The sequence below is a fragment of the Panthera onca genome, chromosome B4 (genome assembly GCF_046562875.1).
Source record: "Panthera onca isolate mPanOnc1 chromosome B4, mPanOnc1 haplotype 2, whole genome shotgun sequence".
NCBI lineage: Eukaryota > Metazoa > Chordata > Mammalia > Carnivora > Felidae > Panthera > Panthera onca.
In genome coordinates this window covers 54,176,771-54,196,705 of record NC_138345.1, presented here as the reverse complement: position 1 = coordinate 54,196,705, position 19,935 = coordinate 54,176,771, and the positions used below count along the sequence as shown (strand labels likewise).

Here is a 19,935-nt window from a genome sequence, read left to right as displayed (position 1 = left end):
ACGTTTATCTCTAGCTGCTTTCAGAATTTTCTCTTTATCCTTGTATTTTGCCAGTTTCACTATGATATGTCGTGCAGAAGATCAATTCAAGTTCCATCTGAAGGGAGTTCTCTGTGCCTCTTGGATTTCAATGCCTTTTTCCTTCCCCAGTTCAGGGAAGTTCTCAGCTATTATTTTTTCAAGTACACCTTCAGCACCTTTCCCTCTCTCTTTCTCCTCTGGGATACCAATTATGCGTATATTATTTCTCTTTAGTGTATCACTTAGTTCTCTAATTTTCCCCTCATACTCCTGGATTTTTTATCTCTCTTTTTCTCAGCTTCTTCTTTTTCCATAATTTTATATTCTAGTTCACCTATTCTCTCCTCTGCCTCTTCAATCCGAGCCGTAGTTTTCTCCATTTTATTTTGCAGTTCATTGATCGCATTTTTTAGCTCCTCCTGGCTGTTCCTTGGTCCCTTGATCTCTGTAGCAAGAGATTCTCTGCTGTCCTTTATACTGTTTTCAAGCCCAGCGATTAATTTTATGACTATTATTCTAAATTCACTTTCTGTTATATTGTTTAAATCATTTTTGATCAGTTCGTTAGCTGTTGTTATTTCCTGGACATTTTTCTGAGGGGAATTCTTCCATTTTGTCATTTTGGATAGTCCCTGGAGTGGTGCGGGACTGCGGGGCACTTCCCCTGTGCTGTCTGGAATAACTTGTGTTGGTGGGTGGGGCCGCAATCAGACCTGATGTCTGCCCCCAGCCCACCACTGGGGCCACAGTCAGACTGTTGTGTGCCTTCTCTTCCCCTCTCCTAGGGGCGGGATTCACTGTGGGGTGACATGGCCTGTCTGGGCTATTTGCACACTGCCAGGCTTGTGGTGTTGGGGATCTGGCATATTAGCTGGGGCAGATTGGCAAGTTGCACAGGGGCGGGAGGGGCAGGCTCAGCTCGCATTTCCTTCAGAGATCCACTTTGAGAGTGGCCCTGCAGCACCAGGAGGGAGTCAGACCCTCCGGAGGGATGGATCCACAGAAGCACAGCGTTAGGTGTTTGGGTGGTGCAAGCAAGTTCCCTGGCAGGAACTGGTTCCCTTTGGGATTTTGGCTGGGGGATGGGCAAGGGACATGGTGCTGGCGAGCGCCTTTGTTCCCCGCCAAGCTGAGCTCTGTCGTCTGGGGCTCAACAACTCTCCCTCCCATTGTCCTCCAGCCCTCCCATTCTCTGAGCAGAGCTGTTAGCTTATAACCTTCCAGATGTCAAGTCCCGCCTGCTGTCAGAACACACTCCGTCCAGCCCCTCCGCTTTTGCAAGCCAGACTCGGTGGCTCTGCTTGGCCAGCTGGCCACCCCTCCACCCCGGCTCCCTCCCGCCAGTCCGTGGAGCGTGCACCGCCTCTCCGCCCTTTCCTACCTGCTTCCGTAGGCCTCTCGTCTGCCCTTGGCTCTGGAGACTCTGTTCTGCTAGTCTTCTGGCGGTTTTCTGGGTTGTTTAGGCAGGTGTAGGTGGAATCTAAGTGATCAGCAGGACGCATGGTAAGTCCAGCGTCCTCCTACGCTGCCATCTTCCTCCCCTCAAGTCTTTATGAAACTTCTAGAAAAGCATTTGTTATCCAAACTATCTTTGAGGCTATTCAGGAGGAGCCACGAGGCTTATTGGCAGGAGTATTAACACCCAACCACATAAACCAGGGAAACTTAATGCCTTGGAAAAATGTTTTGAAAATGAAAGGTCCATCAGGAGGGCAGTACCCTTCTTAGAGACAGAGGAGTGAACACAATGACCTCCAGGAAAAAGGCGAGTGGATAGAGCTGGATGGGAAAGCCAGACAGGCTAAAATTTTCTGGGTGAAATGTTGGATTTGACTGGAGTTCTTCTTGTGGACGTGGGATGAAACTTTTGTTTTAGAGTTTGGAAGGAGCTCAGAGGCTGACAGAAACGTAGGGAGGAGGAGGGCAGGAAGGCAGAGCCAGCATTATTATGGAATTCATACAAACTGGCTTAATGTTCCTTGGCCCCCTCTCTGTTTTTCCTTAAGCACATTCCCTGAGCATGCACTTCCTTTGGAAGACACTATTTCCTAATAAAACTGAGATTCATAGACCCAAGATCCTTATTAGGAAATGACTTCAGGAAATGCATTTGAAATAGATGATGGTACCTGTTCTAGTGTCATGTTTACACTTTTGTTTGCCCCTTTGTAACTTTCAATCAATCAATCAATCAATAAGCAAACAAATAAATATTCTAGGAATCTGAAGATATAGTGGTCAAATGCATCTACGTATTCACTTTTTCTGTCCTAAATGCCTTCTTGGTTGTTTCCTACAATTATTAGGAGATCTTAATCCTGGGTAGTGAGAGTTTAAGATGGGAATGTGGAATTCAGAAGGCATATGGATGTTAGCCCTGCCCTCTGGAAAGTGAGACTCTAAAGAAATTTAAGTGACATACCCAGGACATCAGCAGACAGGGAAAATGTTTCAAATGAGCATAAGGATATTCTGTTAAGTTCTAGAGATGTGGATCAGTTAAGATGGCTTAGGAAACCCTTCCTAGACATGGGAGGAAACTTTGTAGGATAGGGTTGAAAAGAGGTAGAGGGTCAAGACTGGGAAAAAAGGAGTGAGGAGGGCATCCATGGCAGGGTAACTTACCCAGGCCAAAGACTCATCCCAGGAAAGGTAAGTCAGGATGTGAGGAGCTGAGTTAGGAAGGAGGTGATGGGCCAGAGGGTAGGGGGGATTAGGGTGGGTTCTGACAGCTGAGTCAGAGGGTCTGGAGTGAATATAAACTATTGGATTAATCACAGATTATTACAGGGAGAAAGGGTATTTCTGAACATGGCCTTAGAGAATGATATTTCTCTGTGTTTTTATAAGCTGGATTTGTGATAGTCTCTCTCAGAATTCCTAATCATGGGTTTGCTTTCCCTTCTATAAGTTTGGTTGTTCATTTGTTTGTTCTTCCTACTTATGTTGGTGTCATAAAATGTGATTATTTAATTCCTAGAGGTTTTGTTCTTTGGGTTGTTTCTCTGATATCTTCATACTTTGTAGCCACTTTCACTCATCTTCAGTACAAGTGTGAAGAACACGAGGATCACCCAGAACAACTCTGTTGAGGGAAACAGAAATTATCAATTTCATTACCCATTTCTGTCCCTTCCATTTAGATGGCCATCCTCTGGGATTCCTGCTCAGGGTCCATGGATGGACTTCAGAAGAAAGTGGGACATTTTTTTTAAATGTTTATTTATTTATTTTTGAGAGAGAGAGACAGAGAGAGAACAGGGAAGGGATAGAGAGAGAGAGGGAGGGGACAGAGAGAGAGAGAGAGGGAGGAGACAGAGAATCAAAGCAGGCTCCAGGCTCTGAGATGTCAGCACAGAGTCTGACGTGGGGGTCAAACTCACAAACCATGAGATCATGACCTGAGCCAAAGTTGGACACTTAACTGACTGAGCCACCCAGGCAGCCCTAGGACATTTTTTTTGAGGTGACTAACCTCAGAGGGGTCTGTGACTCAACAAATGTGAGGAATAACTGTTGTGTTTTTGTTGGGAGGTAGGTGGCTGGAGATGGTTCCTCAGAGGGAACGTGGTACAAGCATCCTTAGTGCCCAGTAAGGAGCCTCCAGAGACAGTTGAAGGAGCTGAAGGAGAAAGAGGAGTTGGTAAAAGGGAAATGGGTTCAGAGGGAACTGGTGGGAGGGGCTCCCCATCTTCCCTTGTTCTCCACCCTCTTTCTAGTGGGTATTCCTTTTCTGTATTTTCCATGTCCTGATGATTACAGATTCCAGTTCTCCTTCAATTTAAATGTATTGATTGCCTGTTGTTTATCAGTCCCTGAACCAGGTCCTCTCATAACATCATCTCATGAAATTCCTTTGTTGAATCTGAAGTGCACAGAGTGGAGTCAATCCCTTCCCTAGTGATGGACTATTAGCACCATAGCTTCATGTCAGGCCCCTTTACAATGCATTTTACTTTCCCCATTCATCCTGATCTCTATTCTCATTTCTCCTCCTTATGTAAAGGGGGACTTTCTTTAGTGTATTTAATAAATGCTCATATGTTAAAAAATAAATAAAAAAATAAAAATAAAATAAAATAAAGGAAAATCACAATCACAAAAAAAAAATAAATAAATGCTCTTCAATCCATGATTTATACATTTAGTTAGATACGTTCATCCAGTCAACAACTACACAGTGCTATGTGTCAGGCACAGCTGTAGGTGCAGAGAATACAGCCAAGAGAAAAAAATTCTCCTTTCATGCAGCTTACAAATCATGAACAAATAAGTAAATTAAAAATATATTACCTTAAAAAGTGATAAGTACTAGGGGAATAAAGGGGCAGGGGATAGGGGTGCCTGGATGGCTCAGTGGGTTAAGCGTCCAATTTCAGCTCCAGCTCAGGTCATGATCTCACACTTCGTGAGTTCAAGCCATACATCGGGCTCTGTGCTGACAGCTCAGAGCCTGGAGCCTACTTCAAATTCTGTGTCTCCCTCTCTCCCTGCCCCTCCCTTCGCCCCCCTCTCAAAAATAAATAAATAATTTAAATTTTATTTTTATTTTTTTAATTTTATTATTTTTTTTAAATTAGAATATAGTGCAACAATGATTTCAGGAGTAGATTCCTTAGTGCCCCTTACCCATTTAGCCCATGCCCCCTCACACAACCCCTCCAGTAACCCCCAGTTTGTTCTCCATATTTATGAGTCTCTTCTGTTTTGTCCCCCTCCCTGTTTTTATATTATTTTTATTTCCTTTCCCTTATGTTCATCTGTTTTGTCTCTTAAAGTCCTCATATGAGTGAAGTCATAATTTTTGTCTTTCTCTGGCTGACTAATTTCACCTAGCATATACCCTCCAGTTCCATCCACGTAGTTGCAAAGGGCAAGATTTCATTTTTTTTGATTGCCGAGTAATACTCCACTGTATATATATGTACCACATCTTCTTTATCCATTCATCCATTGATGGACATTTGGGCTCTTTCCATACTTTGGCTATTGTTGATAGTGCTGCTATAAACATGGGGGTGCATGTGTCCCTTCCAAATAGCACACCTGTATCCCGTGGATAAATGCCTAGTAGTGCAATTGCTGGGTCGTAGGGTAGTTCTATTTTTAGTTTTTCTGAGGAACCTCCATACTGTTTTCCAGAGTGGATGCACCAGCTTGCATTGCCACCAACAATGCAAAAGAGATCCTCTTTCTCCACATCTTCGCCAACATCTGTTGTTGCCTGAGTGGTTAATGTTAGCCATTCTGACATGTGTGAGGTGATATCTCATTGTGGTTTTGATTTGTATTTCCCTGATGATGAGTGATGTTGAGCATTTTTTCATGTGTCGGTTGGTCATCTGGATGTCTTCTTTGGAGAAGTGTCTATTCATGTCTTTTGCCCAATTCTTTACTGGGTTATTTGTTTTTGGATGTTGAGTTTGATCAGTTATTTATAGATTTGGGATACTAACCCTTTATCTGATATGTCATTTGCAAATATCTTCTCCCATTCTGTCCATTGCTTTTTAGCTTTGCTGATTGTTTCCTTTGCTGTGCAGAAGCTTTTTATTTTGATGAGGTCCCAGTAGTTCATTTTTGTTTTTGTTTCCCTTGCTTCTGGAGATGTGTTTTAAAAAAGGCAGGGGGAGAGGTCTGTTTTGTATGGTTAGAAGCAGATTATAGTTTTATATAGGGTGATTAGCAAGATGTGCTACACATGTGCTATTTCACCAACTGCAGTGAAGGGAGCAACCATGTAGATATCTGCGCTACAAGTAGTATGGCTATAGGGAACAGAAAGTATAAAGGCCCTGAGGTAGGATCTTGCCTGGTATGTTAGGAGACCAGAATGTTTAGGAAGCCAGTGGCTAGAGACCAATGAGTGGGAAGAGAGAGAAACAGAAGGACTTTGTAGTACATTGGAAATGCAGACTTTGGCTGCTACTCTGAATTGAAATGGAAACTGGTGGAAGATTGTGAGAAGAGGAATGTCATGACATTTTAAACAGATATATGTGTATCCTTGACAAATATAGTGTTTTTTGGCTGTTTTTTAAATGTACATAAATGGCATTGTGCTATACAACTCTTCCCGCTTATATTTTCCTACTTAACAATGTTTCTAGGATCTACCCAAGTTGGTATCTATAAATCTACTTTGTTATTTGTGACTGCTGTGTAGTATTTCATTGTGCACATACACACATTTTATGTATATATCCCTTCAGTAACAGACACTGGCATAGCTTCCAATTGCCTGCTATCACAAACATTCCTGTGATAAACATGCTCATATGACCTCTTTATGGACTCAGGAGAAAGTCCTTGGGGTGTTTACCTCAGGGATTGTGGGGTGGGAGAGTGTGTGCATTATTAACTCCACTAAGACTGTGCTTCAGGATGGTGACCCCAGTTACCTACTTCTACCAGCATTGCATGATAGTTTGTATCTTCTCATGAAATTATGTTGATCCAGTAAGAGAAGTGAAGTAAGGTTCCTTATGGATGAGGAAACTGAGGCTTAGAGAGATTCAGCCAATTACCCTAGTTTTTGTAACCAATTGGAAGAGCCAGGGCTCAAAGCCAAAGTTTTTGATACAATTTCCAGATATAAGATGAGTCATCCATAGGCAAAGATATTATTATTATTATTATTATTATTATTATTATTATTATTATATTTAAGCCTTGTATTTTTCAATGCCTGGTCTAACTCAGTAAGCTTAGGAGTCCCAAGTAATTAGCACCAACATGTATGAGGGTGTTTAATTAGACTCCTTAGAGTTTCAAGGTAAAATATATGGAACAAAACTGATTTCATTTTCTCAGGCAGACTATCTAACAGGCTCAAGTTTTACTGGATGATTTTGAGGCTACAAAATTGTAAGGAATAACTGATTTGCAAAGTTTGGGAATGTTGGATCAGATTTCAATATTAAGTATTAGATAGATTACATTAACTACATATTGTTTACTAGGAACTGAGCTAAGTACTTTACATGCATCATTTCACTTACTCCTTACAACAACCCTATAAAGTATTTTCTTTTACTCCCATTCGACTGTAGTGGAAACTAAATTTTAAGACATGAACTAATTTGTCCAGAGTTACCAGGTATGAGGCTGAGTTGCAATTTGAACCTGAAGAGTCTACCTGCAGAGCCTTACTCCTAACTAAACTGTGCCGCCTTCCTGTTAAGGAAGATTTTACAATGTCTTTACATTGAAATTGTAGATAATTTCTTGTCCGTTCAGGTGGTTTAGAGCGTCATGGGAAGTACAGGGCTAGTTGGACAAGAATCTCCAGAGGGAAAAGATATGAAGTCTGAAAATGTCCCCAGGTCTCTTCATTATGTTTCCCTCTGTCCCCCTAAGTAAGATCCTCTGCCTTAGGACATCCCACCTAGATTATAGGGCCTGAGAATGATGCCTTTACAAACGTAAGGATTATCTAACTGGCATGGGTGGTTGGTTGCCTATAATTCTGATAGTGTTAAAACAAGAATCCTGATAGTGTTAAAACATGTGTCCTCAAAGGCAAACAATTCTTTTTCACCTTGTGTGGCTTATACCTGTCATGAATGATGTGTGGTCAAAGTGTTTTCATAGCTGGCTTTCTCCCCACACTTTTCATTTTGCTTGCCTTCCACAAAGAAAGTAATTCCATTTGTATCTTTACCTGAACCAGGTTTATAAAGGTTGCTTGGCTACAAAGCATGTATCTCAAGTCAATATATAGGAAGTCTGGCTAATGTTTCTGATTTCTCTTATCATTTTGTGCACTTCTTCAACAAATACTTACTGAACAGTCTCATGGAGGACACAGGCAGTTGATGGAATTCTGATACATTAGGATAAATGGCACATGGGGTAACCTGGGTGCTATGAGAGCACACAGGAAGGGCAGCATAAGGGTCAGGGGAAGTTCCTGGTGAAGTAACCTCTGAGCTAGGGACTGAAAAACAAGTGGGGGGTAGCTAAGTGATGGGACAAGAGGCCATTAGAGGCAAGGGAGCAGAGTGAGTATAGAATTTCACAGCTGGAGCAGGAACTGGGCAGGGGGTGAAGCTGGAGGAATCAGCACAGGTCAGATGATGAAAGAAGGAAGGACTAGGAAGGAAGGGCAGTGGGAATCACTGAAGGGTTTGAAGCCTGGGTGTGGGTGGAGAGACATGTCAGTCATATTCATAATGTAGAAAGACTCAAATTCTTAACCCTCCTTATCTACTGACCCTCCTTATCTATTTCACATGCTTGTTAGTGGAACTGGTGAGTGGCAAATAAGGAGTCTAGATGGATTTGTAGGCAGAAGGTCTGACTCATAACCCAACCTATAGAGTAACCTATAGAGAATATTTTTGGTAACATATAGAGAAGACTTTTCAATTTTGACTTGATCTTTCTGTCTTTACAAACCTCTCATAACATTACAAAATTCTCTCAAAACCAGAGCCTGAGTTGGAGGAGAGTGGGGGCTTTATGGCTTTGTTTTCTCTGTTCTCCACTACTCATTTCTGGGGAATTTCTGTGAATTGTTCATCCAAAATCTTGCTCCCCTTAAGGGGGAGGACCATTTGAATAGCAGCAGGGAGTAGAGGAAAAGAAGAAGCACTTGCAGGGTATATCTATCTATCTATCTATCTATATATATATATTGGCATATTCAGAGAGTGGTTTGAGTGAGTTAAAAATAACTCCTTGTGAAAAATTAATAGGGAGTTACAAGTGAGTGTTTTAATAAAGCTCACAGAGCAGAGCAGATTCTCCAAGCCATTGGGAGCTGACATCAGAGATGGCTCAGGGCGTTTACAGAGCATCTTGGGGCCAGAGAGGAGACTGTCTGCATAAGTCAGTGCTCCTTCTCTCCTGGAACCTAGGGAGGGAGGAGACAGAAGTAATTGTTTTCATTGTGAGCTACTGAGCGAGGTGACTTAATTTTGTTTTTCCCTACCCATCATACTCTCTTAACTGTAGATATAACTGTAGTTAATTTTTGTCTCATTGTTTTGGGTTAGGATTATTGAATATCACAATTCACAAAACAGCTTTTCTGGCTCTGCTCCCTTCTTAGAAATGGACCCTCAGTTGGCTGCTGTATCCGTTTCTCCACTGTCTCTTCACCAGACAACCTGTTCATCTGGTTCTTGCAGGGAGTTATGAAGCCCCACCCTTTTCTTCTTCTTCTCCTTCCTCTTTTCAAAGTGCCTCTGTGAGCCTATATGGCTAATGTGAAGGGTTGAACTGTACATTCTTTGCCATTAGTGCAGCTTAATGGATGATGCCGAATTATGAGAAAGAGGACCTAAGTGACACCTAAACCTGGCTAGCTGATTTGGGGGTTAAGAGTTTTAAGAGTGGAGGACCAACATTAGTATTTTAAACTCAGATTATTATTTTAAAAATGGTTCTGTAATACAATGAGGCCCTTTATTCTGTGAATTAATGTGCATAACTCATGCCCAAGCACTGTGCAAACATCTGGTGCATGAATTATTGCATAATACATTCATGCTCTGCTGCATTTTACAGCTTGCTTAGTACATGAAGCTACATGACTTAGATGAACCCAAATGGGACTATATCATCCAGTGTGTAAAAAAGGAGAATGTTGGAGATATTTGTTACTTTTTGTGGGGGGAAAGCAGGATTTTTGTTTTTTTTTTATGATGTCTTTTGGTGTCAGTTTCTGGGCTGCAACAGATGACATGGGACTTCTGAATTTAGGTTGGTTGGTAGAACACCATTGTCTAGTAAATATTTATTGTTTACTTAGGCTTTATGGAGGGACAGCATAAAGCAGATGAAATACAAAGCAGCAGATTTGAAATCTGAGCAACAGAACTCGGAAGCCCCAACCCAGCTCGACTTAACTCAGCTTCATCAAACTGAATCCCAGACTCCAGGCTTCCTGTGCTTGCTACAGCTCTCTGCTCCTAGAACCCTCTTCAATTCCAGCTACAATGCTGTGTCAGGCATTTCGCAGATTTTGTCAAAAACTGGTTCGCATACTTCCTAAGGAGCAACAGAGACCTGAGACCGACACTGCCATAAGCCTGAGCACTCTGGATTTAGTGGTGCTGAGTGTAGACCACATATTGGGCGCAGGTGTGTATGTCCTGGCTGGTGAGGTGGCCAGCAATCAAGCAGGACCATCTTTTGTGATCTGCATTTTGGTGGCCGGCCTATCTTCTGTATTGGCTGGGCTGTGCTATGCAGAGATTAGTTCTCAGGTTCCCCATTCTGGCTCTGCATATCTTTACATCTTTATCACTATAGGTGAAATCTGGGCTTTCATCACTGCCTGGAACCTCATCTTCTCCTATGTTGCTGATACAGCCATGGTGGTCCGGACATGGAACTTAGCTTTTGATTACTTGCGTGAGAACAGGATCTCTCAGACCCTGCATGAGAACATTGCACCACACGTTTCCCGTGTCCTTACAGAATATCTAGATTTCTTTGTTGTGGGCCTTGTGTTGTTCCTCATGGAATTGCCGACTCTGAGGATTAATAACTTTCTCCTGGTTAGCAGAGCAGTCACAATGTTGAAACTTTTGATTCTTAGCTTTATCATCATCACTGGCTTCATTAAAGGGGACCTGCACAACTGGAAGCTCACAGAAGAGGACTACATAAAGGCTGGACTCAATGACACCTCAAGCTTGGGCCCCCTGGGCTATGGAGGATTTGTGCCTTTTGGCTTCGAAGGGATTCTCCGTGGAGCAGCTACCTGTTTCTATGCATTTATTGGTTTTGACAATATTGTTACCAGAGCTGGGGAAGCCCAGAATCCCCAGCGTTCCATCCCCATGAGCATTGTGGTTTCACTGCTCATCTGCTTTTTCGTGTACTTTAGTGTCTCTGCAGCACTTACACTTATGTTGCCTTACTACAAACTTCAACCCGGGAACACCTTGCCTGAAGCATTTCTCCATATTGGCTGGGCCCCTGCCTACTACATTGTTACCTTTGGATTTTTCTGTAGTCTTTCTGCACGCATCTTGGGCTTTATGTTACCCATTAAGCAGTTGATATACAAGATGGCAACAGATGGCCTCCTGTTCCCTGTCCTTGCCTGGATCCATGCTGGCACATACACCCCCATTATGGCCTCTGTGATCTTTGGAATTATTGCAGCCGTCATGATATTCTTCTTTAAACTCACTGATCTCTTGGACCTCAGGTCAATTGGGTCCCTGATATCTCATTCTCTGGTTGCTCTTTGTGTTCTCATCCTCAGGTATCAGCCTGAGGTGAAGAATGGGGCAAATGAAGCAGAGATGCAGGAGGAGAATGGACCTTCAGCAGAGAGGCTGACTCTACAGCGACTACTTTTTCCAGGCAGTTCCACCCCCACTCCACTCTCTGGCTGGGTTGTCCGTGTTTGCTCATTACTGCTTGTTCTGCCGCTCACTCTTCTTTGCCTGGTGCTGGCCCAGTGGCCAGTTCTGCTTTCTGGAGACCCAGTGTGGATTTCACTGGTTGTGGTGCTCCTGGTGTTCATCACTGGGCTCACTGGGGTCATCTGGAGACAGCCACAGAGCTCCAGTCGTCTTCACTTTAAGGTCCCTGCTGTGCCTCTCCTCCCGCTACTGACCATCTTTGTGAATATTTGCCTTATGATGCAGCTGACAGCTGACACCTGGGCCCCTGTTGGTATCTGGATGCTGATTGGATTTGCTATCTACTTTGCTCATGGGATCCAGCACAGCCTAGTTGCTTAATTCCACTTAAATTTGGGCCATGATTTTATATACTGCAATTTTGCTGAATTCACGTATCAGTTCTAACAGTTGTTTTGTTTTTTTTTGTTTTTTTTTTTTTTTTTGGTGGAGTCTTTTGGATTTTCCATGTAGAGTATCATGTCATCTGCAATGAGTGAAAGTTTGACTACTTTGCCAGTTCGTATGCCTTTTATTTCTTCTTGTTATCTGATTGCTGAGGCTAGGACTTCCAGTACTATGTTTAACAACAGTAGTAAGAGTGGACCTCCCTGTCATGTTCCTGACTCTAGGGGGAAAGCTCTCATTTTTTCCCCACTGAGGATATTAGCTGTGGGTCTGTCATATATGTCCTTTATGATGTTGAGGCATGTTCCTTCTACTCCTACTTTCTTGAGGGTTTTTATCAAGAAAAGATTCTGTATTTTGCCAAATGCTTTTTCTGCATCTGTTGAGAGAATCATATGGTTCTTATCTTTTCTTTATTAACGTGGTGTATCCATTGATTGATTTGCAGATATTGAACTATCCCTGAAGCTCAGGAATAAATCCCACTTGACGGTGGTGAATAATGCTTTTAATGAATTATTGGAATTGATTTGCTAATATCTTGTTAAGAATTTTTGCATCCATATTAATCAGGGAAATTGGTCTGTAATTCACCTTTTGGTGGGGTCTTTGTCTGGTTTTGGAATCAACATAGTGCTGGTCTCATAGAATGGGATTAGAAATTTTTTTTCCCATTTTTTGAAACAGCATCAAAAGAATAGGTGTTAACTCTTCTTTAAATATTTGATAGAATTCCCCTGGGAAGCCATTTGGTCTTGGACTCTTGTTTCTTGGAAGATTTTTGATTACTGATCCAATTTCTTTACTGGTTACATGTCTGTTCAAATTTTCTATTTCTTCCTATTTCAGTTTTGGTAGTTTATATTCCTAGGTATTTATCCATTTCTCTCAGATTGCTCAATTTGTTGGCATATTATTGCTCATAATTTTCTCTCAGTATTGTTTGTATATCTGCTTTGTTGGTTGTGATCTCTCCTTTTCCATTTGTGATTTTATTTATTTGGGTCCTTTCCTTTTTCTTTTTGATAAATATGGCTAGGGGATATCAATTTTGTTAATTTTTTCAAAGAACCAGGTCTTAACAACTGATCATTTCTAAAGTTATCTTTACCTAAAAAATTCTAGGATGTCCTCTGGTTCTTCTGTCCTGTGATTCTCCCAGTCAGATCTCTCTTCTGCATTAACTGTGAATATGAAGCACGCCCACTTTCACTATAAGTGTTGGAACAGTAGAGGTACAACAAATAACACTCCATTTCCTCCTCCCATCTTCAGAAGCAATTGATAATCAAGACCTAGAGACAGACGATTAAACCATCAGCTTTAGATCTGAAACTTGATTGTCTTGCTAATCCTGCCTCACTAAATTAGAAAGACTTACTCCTCATCTCAAGTAATGATGAGCACCCCCCAACTCCCACCACAGGAGAGAGTTTTCTTTTATTAGATTCACTTGTGTTTCAGGTTGGACTGCAGGTGTTCTTTGGGCAGGTTGACCCTGGATAAGAAAAGAAAATCAACTAAAACTGGAAGGGGCTGAGCTAGGTATGCTCAGTGCTGTCTCTTCTACTCACTAATCAAATTCACAATAAGAGAAGTCAGGAATATTACTCTTCTCAGTGGTGCTCACTTCAGGAAATGCCACCTTACCTGTAAGGTTTGTGAAAACACAGACCTTCCAAATGCTGAATTCCAGCATTTGGAATTCAGAGGGCCTGGGTGGGGCCCAGAACTTGTACTGTTAACAAATTCCCAGGTGTTGTTGACACTGCTGTTCCAGGGACCACACATGGAAAACCAAAGCTCCAGCTGAAGCTCTTCCACGTGTAAAGATGAAGTGGTGGCAACAAAGATGCAGTTTGAACACTTATCTTCATTTAATGAAACAATCAGATTAAAATGCCATCATTGATCCTCTCACAGTGGGGAACTCATAGTGAATCATTTCACAATGTATATGTCTATCAAATCACCACAATGTACACTTTAAATATCTGACAACTTTATGTGTCAATTTTACTTCAATAAAACTGAAATTAAAAAATATGTATATGTATATATATACATGTACATATTTACATATATACAGTTATCTGTGTGTCTTTATTTTCTTTATTTTATTCCCTGATTGCAGATCATAAGTTATGAGTATATGTTGTTCACCCCAGGGCACTCAGCTGCCTTCCAGGCACATAATAAATACATAATAAATTTATGTTAAATATAATTGAGCCTTACACATTTTTTTGGTTCAGTAAATTTCCCTTCCTTTCAGGCTAGCAGTGTGCTACTCCTTTAAAACTTTCCTCTGGGAGACTTCCTTGACAAACAACTTTTCTCTCCATCCAGTACTATATTTAGAACTGTTTCTAGGGCTGTACCCAGCATCTAGAACTGTACCCAGGCACTTTTAGTTTTGCCTTTGTGTGGCTCTGCCTGAGTTCTGGTGACTGGCCTGTCTTTTCTATCAGAGTAGAATGCTGCTCAGGGCAAAAGTACATTCTGCTCTTCCTGTAGACCCAACAGTAAGAACAGTGTTGTTTACTGAAAGAGCAAAAGGGGAAATACAGCCTCACAGAACCACCCCTGGTCCCACACCAGCTATTTCTATGGGATGTGGGGAGGGGGCCAAAGTACCAAAATTGATAGAAGGCCTAACCTGCTCTATCTGACTCAAGGGAATTCTTGAAGAGGAGACTGGCTCCAGCATGGGTACAACAGGTACTTTCTTAAATCACTTAAAGTTTGAGGGAGGAGTTAAGATGGCAGAGAAATAGGGAGACCCTAGGCTTTCTTCATCCCTCAAACACAGCTATATTGAGGTCAGATCACTTTGAACACCTAGGAAATTGATCTGTAGACTGGAAGAAGGATTTCCAAAGTTGGTGGGAAAGTGTGGCTTGTACAAGGTGCATAGAAGTGAATTGGGGGAGAGAAAAATGGCGGTGTCTTGGTGTAGAGATCGCTGGGGCTCACTGGGAGAGAACAGTCCCCTTCCTGGAGTACTTAGGACAAAAGACCCCTTAGGCATCAGCAAAAGGCCTTTCACCCAGAGGGCTTGCCAAGAGTGCATATAACCTTGTTGCTGCTTTTTTAGATATGCTACACCATAGATTCCACGCACTAAGCAGGCAGGGGACTATTTTTCTGGGAAAAGGACAACAGACACAGCGTGGAGAGGCTCTAATCTAAGGGATTGGGGGGGGGGGAGGGGGGCGGATCTGCGTGGTGCCAGATCCTTTAAGACTTTGAATTTTGAATCCCAGCCACTTGCGAAAGAAAAACGCTGGATAGTTGTGTCACAGGGCATGCTGATTGCCCTAGCTATTCTATAAGGGCTGCCTGAACAAGGGAATGGGGTGGCTCCACTTTCCCACCAACACCAACATGGTGGGACCCTAGAGAGCAGCACAGAGACCCCCAGTGGAGGCAGGACCCCCTTATGCCAAACTCCACCCCTCTGTACCTGGCAACTGCTTATTTACTGGGCAGGACTGACTCTGAGCCAACTCAGCAGCCTCTCCTCCAGACCAGCACAGCCAGCACTCTCGATGCACCTAGTGTACTGAAAGTCAAGTGCTTCCAAATGACACCTGCAGTTCTGGTTAAAATAGTCTAAGTTTTATGGTTGGCATAGAAGAGCCAGTGTTTTTCTATTGTATTTATGTTTGAGTCCTGCTTGGCAAGCGAGGGATAGTAAGCTACTTTCTTACTTGTGAAATTTCTCATATTCCCAACAAGGAATTGGTGATTCCAAGGAAGCCTCCTATGGGCAGGATTACCCATACAGGTACCAACTCCTTTAGATGTTTTTTGTTTGTTTCTTTGTTTTGTTTTTAAAGACTGGTGCATATAAACCACATCTTCTTCATCCACTCATCAACTGAGGAATAATACTTGACAATGAGAAAGAATGAAATCTGGCCATTTGCAGCAATGTGGATGGAACTGGAGGGTATTATGCTAAGTGAAATAAGTCAAAGAAAGACAGATACCATATGTTTTCACTCACATGTGGATCTTGAGAAAGTTAACAGAAGACCATGGGGAGGGGAAGGAGGAAAAAAGTTACAGAGAAGGAAGGAGGCAAACCATAAGAGGCTCTTAAATACTGAGAACAAACTGAAGGTTAATGGGGGTTGGGGAGAGAGCAGAACAAGCAGTGATGGGCATTGAGGAGGGCACTTGCTGGAATGAGCACTGGGTGATGTATGGAAACCAATTTGACAATTATATTTATTTTTTAATATGAAATTTATTGTCAAATTGGTTTGCATACAACACCCAGTGCTCATCCCAACAGGTGCCCTCCTCAATGCCCATCACCCACTTTCCCCTCCCTCCCACCTCCCATCAACCCTCAGTTTATTCTCAGTTTTTAAGAGTCTCTTACCTCTAGCCAGACTTCTCAAAAATAAAAGGGAGATGACCCAAATGGATAAAATAATGAATGAAAATGGAATTATTACAACCAATCCTTCAGAAATACAAGCAATTGTCAGGGGATACTATGAAAAATTATATGCCAACAAACTGGACAACCTGGAAGAAATGGACAAATTCCTAAGCAACCACACACTTCCAAAACTCAAACAGGAAGAAATAGAAAACTTGAACAGACCCATAACCAGTGAAGAAATTGAATCAGTTATCAAAAATCTCCCAACAAATAAGAGTCCAGGACCAGATGGCTTCCCTGGGGAATTCTACCAGACATTTAAAGCGGAGATAATACCTACCCTTCTCAAGCTGTTCCAAAAAATAGAAAGGGAAGAAAAACTTCCAGACTCATTTTATGAATCTAGCTTTACTTTGATTCCCAAACCAGACAGAGACCCAGCAAAAAAAGAGAACTACAGGTCAATATCCATGATGAATATGGATGCAAAAATTCTCAACAAGATACTAGCAAATCGAATTCAACAGCATATAAAAATAATTATTCACTATGATCAAGTGGGATTCATTCCTGGGCTGCAGGGCTGGTTCAACATTCACAAATCAATCAATGGAATACATCACATCACATTAATAAAAGAAAAGAACCATAGGATCCTGTCAGTCAATGCAGAAAAGGCCTTTGACAAAATTCAGCAACGTTTCTTTTTTTTTTTTTTTAATTTTTTTTTTCAACGTTTATTTATTTTTGGGACAGAGAGAGACAGAGCATGAACGGGGGAGGGACAGAGAGAGAGGGAGACACAGAATCGGAAACAGGCTCCAGGCTCTGAGCCATTAGCCCAGAGCCTGATGCGGGGCTCGAACTCACGGACCGTGAGATCGTGACCTGGCTGAAGTCGGACGCTTAACCGACTGCGCCACCCAGGCGCCCCTCAGCAACGTTTCTTAATAAAAACCCTCAAGAAAGTCTGGATAGAAGGAACATACTTAAATATAATGAAAGCCATTTATGAAAAGCCCACAGCTAACATCATCCTCAATGGGGAAAAACTGAGAGCTTTCCCCCTGAGATCAGGAACATGACAGGGATGTCCACTCTCACCGCTGTTGTTTAACATAATGTTGGAAGTTCTAGCATTAGCAATCAGACAACAAAAGGAAATCAAAGACATCGAAATTGGCAAAGATGAAGTCAAGCTTTCACTTTTTGCAGATGACATGATTTTATACATGGCAAACCCGATTGACTCCACCAAAAGTCTGCTAGAACTGATACATGAATTCGACAATTATGTTTAAAAAAATAAAGACTGGTGCAAAAACCTTATAAGAACATCTAATATTAGGGGCGCCTGGGTGGCGCAGTCGGTTAAGCGTCCGACTTCAGCCAGTTCACGATCTCGCGGTCCGTGAGTTCGAGCCCCGCGTCAGTCTCCGGGCTGATGGCTCGGAGCCTGGAGCCTGTTTCCGATTCTGTGTCTCCCTCTCTCTCTGACCCTCCCCCGTTCATGCTCTGTCTCTCTCTGTCCCAAAAATAAATAAAAAACGTTGAAAAAAAATTAAAAAAAAAAAGAACATCTAATATTATTTGGGGAGAGAAAACTTACACCCAGAATGGGAAGAAAAATATACTGAAATAGGAGGTATTAGTAGCTGTATAGGGATGAAGCCATCTTTACTTTGGAAGGGAAGGTATGAGTAGAAACTGAGAATGAGATATTGGTCAAGAGACACTTCATGGAGGAGGATGCCTATGGAGCAATTTGGGAAATAAAATAACATAGGTGAATTGGAAAATAAAAGGGACAGTAATTCTAGGGTACACAGACATTTAAAAAGAAGTCATGCAAGAATGAGACTCTTGTGAGGGATGTTTGTATTTGCATTTGAAGGGAATTTATGAGCCAGGTTTGTATTGTGTATTGTGTCATGGAGTGAGATTGCTGAATCAGAAAAGGATGAGATATGTTCTCATTGCCATGTGGAGGACAGACAGACAGAAGGATGTGGACAGATAGACTCTCCCTGGGAGGCAGTTGTTACAAGTCACATATGTCTTGGTCTTCAAAGTGTGGTCCATGAACCAGCAGCATGCTATCATCTGGGAGCTTGCTAGAAATGCAGAATCTTAGGCCCCAACCCAGACCTATTAAATCAGAACGTGCATTTTCAACAGTCTCCCAAGGTATTTGTATGTTCTTTCAGGTTTCAGAAGAACTCACCTTAGATGATGGATGATAGTTGCCTCAGATAAGCACTATGGAAGGTCTGAAAACTTTAGAATTGGGAGCACAAGAGGAGGGGCCAAGGCTGGGAAAATTGAATTTGAGGAAGGGGGAGAAGTCTGGGCTTTGGCTGCCCTCCTGTCCCCAGGCCTCCCACACCAGACACTGTGCCATGGTTTGGCACTCTGCCACTTTAGGAAAATGCCTGCCGTGCCCATGTTGGAGTCTGCCTGGTCCTCGGGGGCTCTTCTGGGGCAAGCATTGTGGGGTTAGGAGAACTGTCAATTCTGTTACCCCTACTTCATGTGATGGCCTGAAGATTTATTAGTTCATTTTAGTCATGATCCACCTCAAGGTTGTACTGTTTCTTATTCATATGGGTGATAATGTGATAATACTAATTTAGGAGGCTATGGAAGTTGGGAGGATTGAAATAGGACCTTTTAACTATCTTTCAGGAGAATTAGGGTGCTTTCCTCTTTCAGAAGTTTTAAGGAGAGACAAGATGACTACATAAAGGGCTGTACCCTGGTAGGGACCAAATTAAACTTTTCTAAGGAATATTTTGATGATTGTATTGGGCTAATAACAAAATATATGAGACCTATAATTCCAGAGACCTGAACTGATAGGCACTGGAACAATGTTATCAGGGGGCATTTGAGAATATTCCTCAGGCTTTGATGGTTTTTGTACCTCATCCTCAATCAGAATGGGTGATAAGAGAGACTGTTATTCAAGGAAAACATATTCAGATAGATGATAAGGAAGAATTTCTGAGATTAGAGGGTGAAGGGGGAGACAGGAGGGTGCAGGCTCTTTGGCCATAGGCATGGCTGTCTCATTTGGGTTTGGAATCCTCAGATGGTCCTCTGCCAAGAAACAGGGAAATCTACAAAATGAACTCTCACAATCTCCTTTACCCAAAGAATTCTCCTGTCAACTTGTGAAATGCAAGGGTGGGATGGATATGTGGTGTATGTAAAGTGGTGAAACATGGGGATGATGAATGACCAAAGGAAAAAAAAAATCTTATTAAAGCATTGAAATCTACTAAAAATGATAAAACAGGGCTTTGATTTAGGAAACAAATTGCATGTTAGGGCATGTTAGGGCTCAAATAAGAGTTTTAAGTTTCCATGTCCTTCGTCTCTTCATGTATTTATCTTGTCTCATTGATGAGATTTGAAAACCTCCTAAGGGCACCTTTTGGGATGAGCACTGGATGTTGTATGGAAACCAATCTGACAATAAATTTCATATATTGAAACAAAAATAAAATAAATAAAAACCTCCTACGGGAAAAGAACATCTCTTTCATGTATTATCTCTTCATATCTCTAATTCCCACAAAGTGATGATAAACATAATAGCATAATAACATTTGTTGACTACTATGCCTATACTTTGTTCCAAACACTTTACATAATCATCTATTTAACACAAATGTTCTATGAGGTGAGTATTGTTTTGGTCACTTTACAAAAGTTGAAACTATGGCTCAGAGAGGTTAT

General features: G+C 41.9%; 1 protein-coding gene and 2 pseudogenes across 4 annotated transcripts in view; all 3 read left to right on the top strand.

Annotated features, from left to right (window-relative positions):
• LOC132694627 (cationic amino acid transporter 3 pseudogene) overlaps positions 1-13,842 on the top strand; it is a 51,903-nt pseudogene extending 38,061 nt beyond the window's left edge. Inside the window, exon 2 of the transcript XR_013556842.1 lies at positions 9,779-13,842. The product of XR_013556842.1 is annotated as a cationic amino acid transporter 3 pseudogene (transcript). The remainder of the gene's footprint in view (positions 1-9,778) is intronic.
• LOC132694622 (uncharacterized) overlaps positions 1-19,935 on the top strand; it is a 205,100-nt gene that overhangs the window by 37,451 nt on the left and 147,714 nt on the right. The gene's annotated exons all lie outside the window — the stretch shown is intronic.
• The window catches only part of LOC132694621 (cationic amino acid transporter 3 pseudogene), a 90,460-nt pseudogene that overhangs the window by 38,009 nt on the left and 32,516 nt on the right, over positions 1-19,935 (top strand). The gene's annotated exons all lie outside the window — the stretch shown is intronic.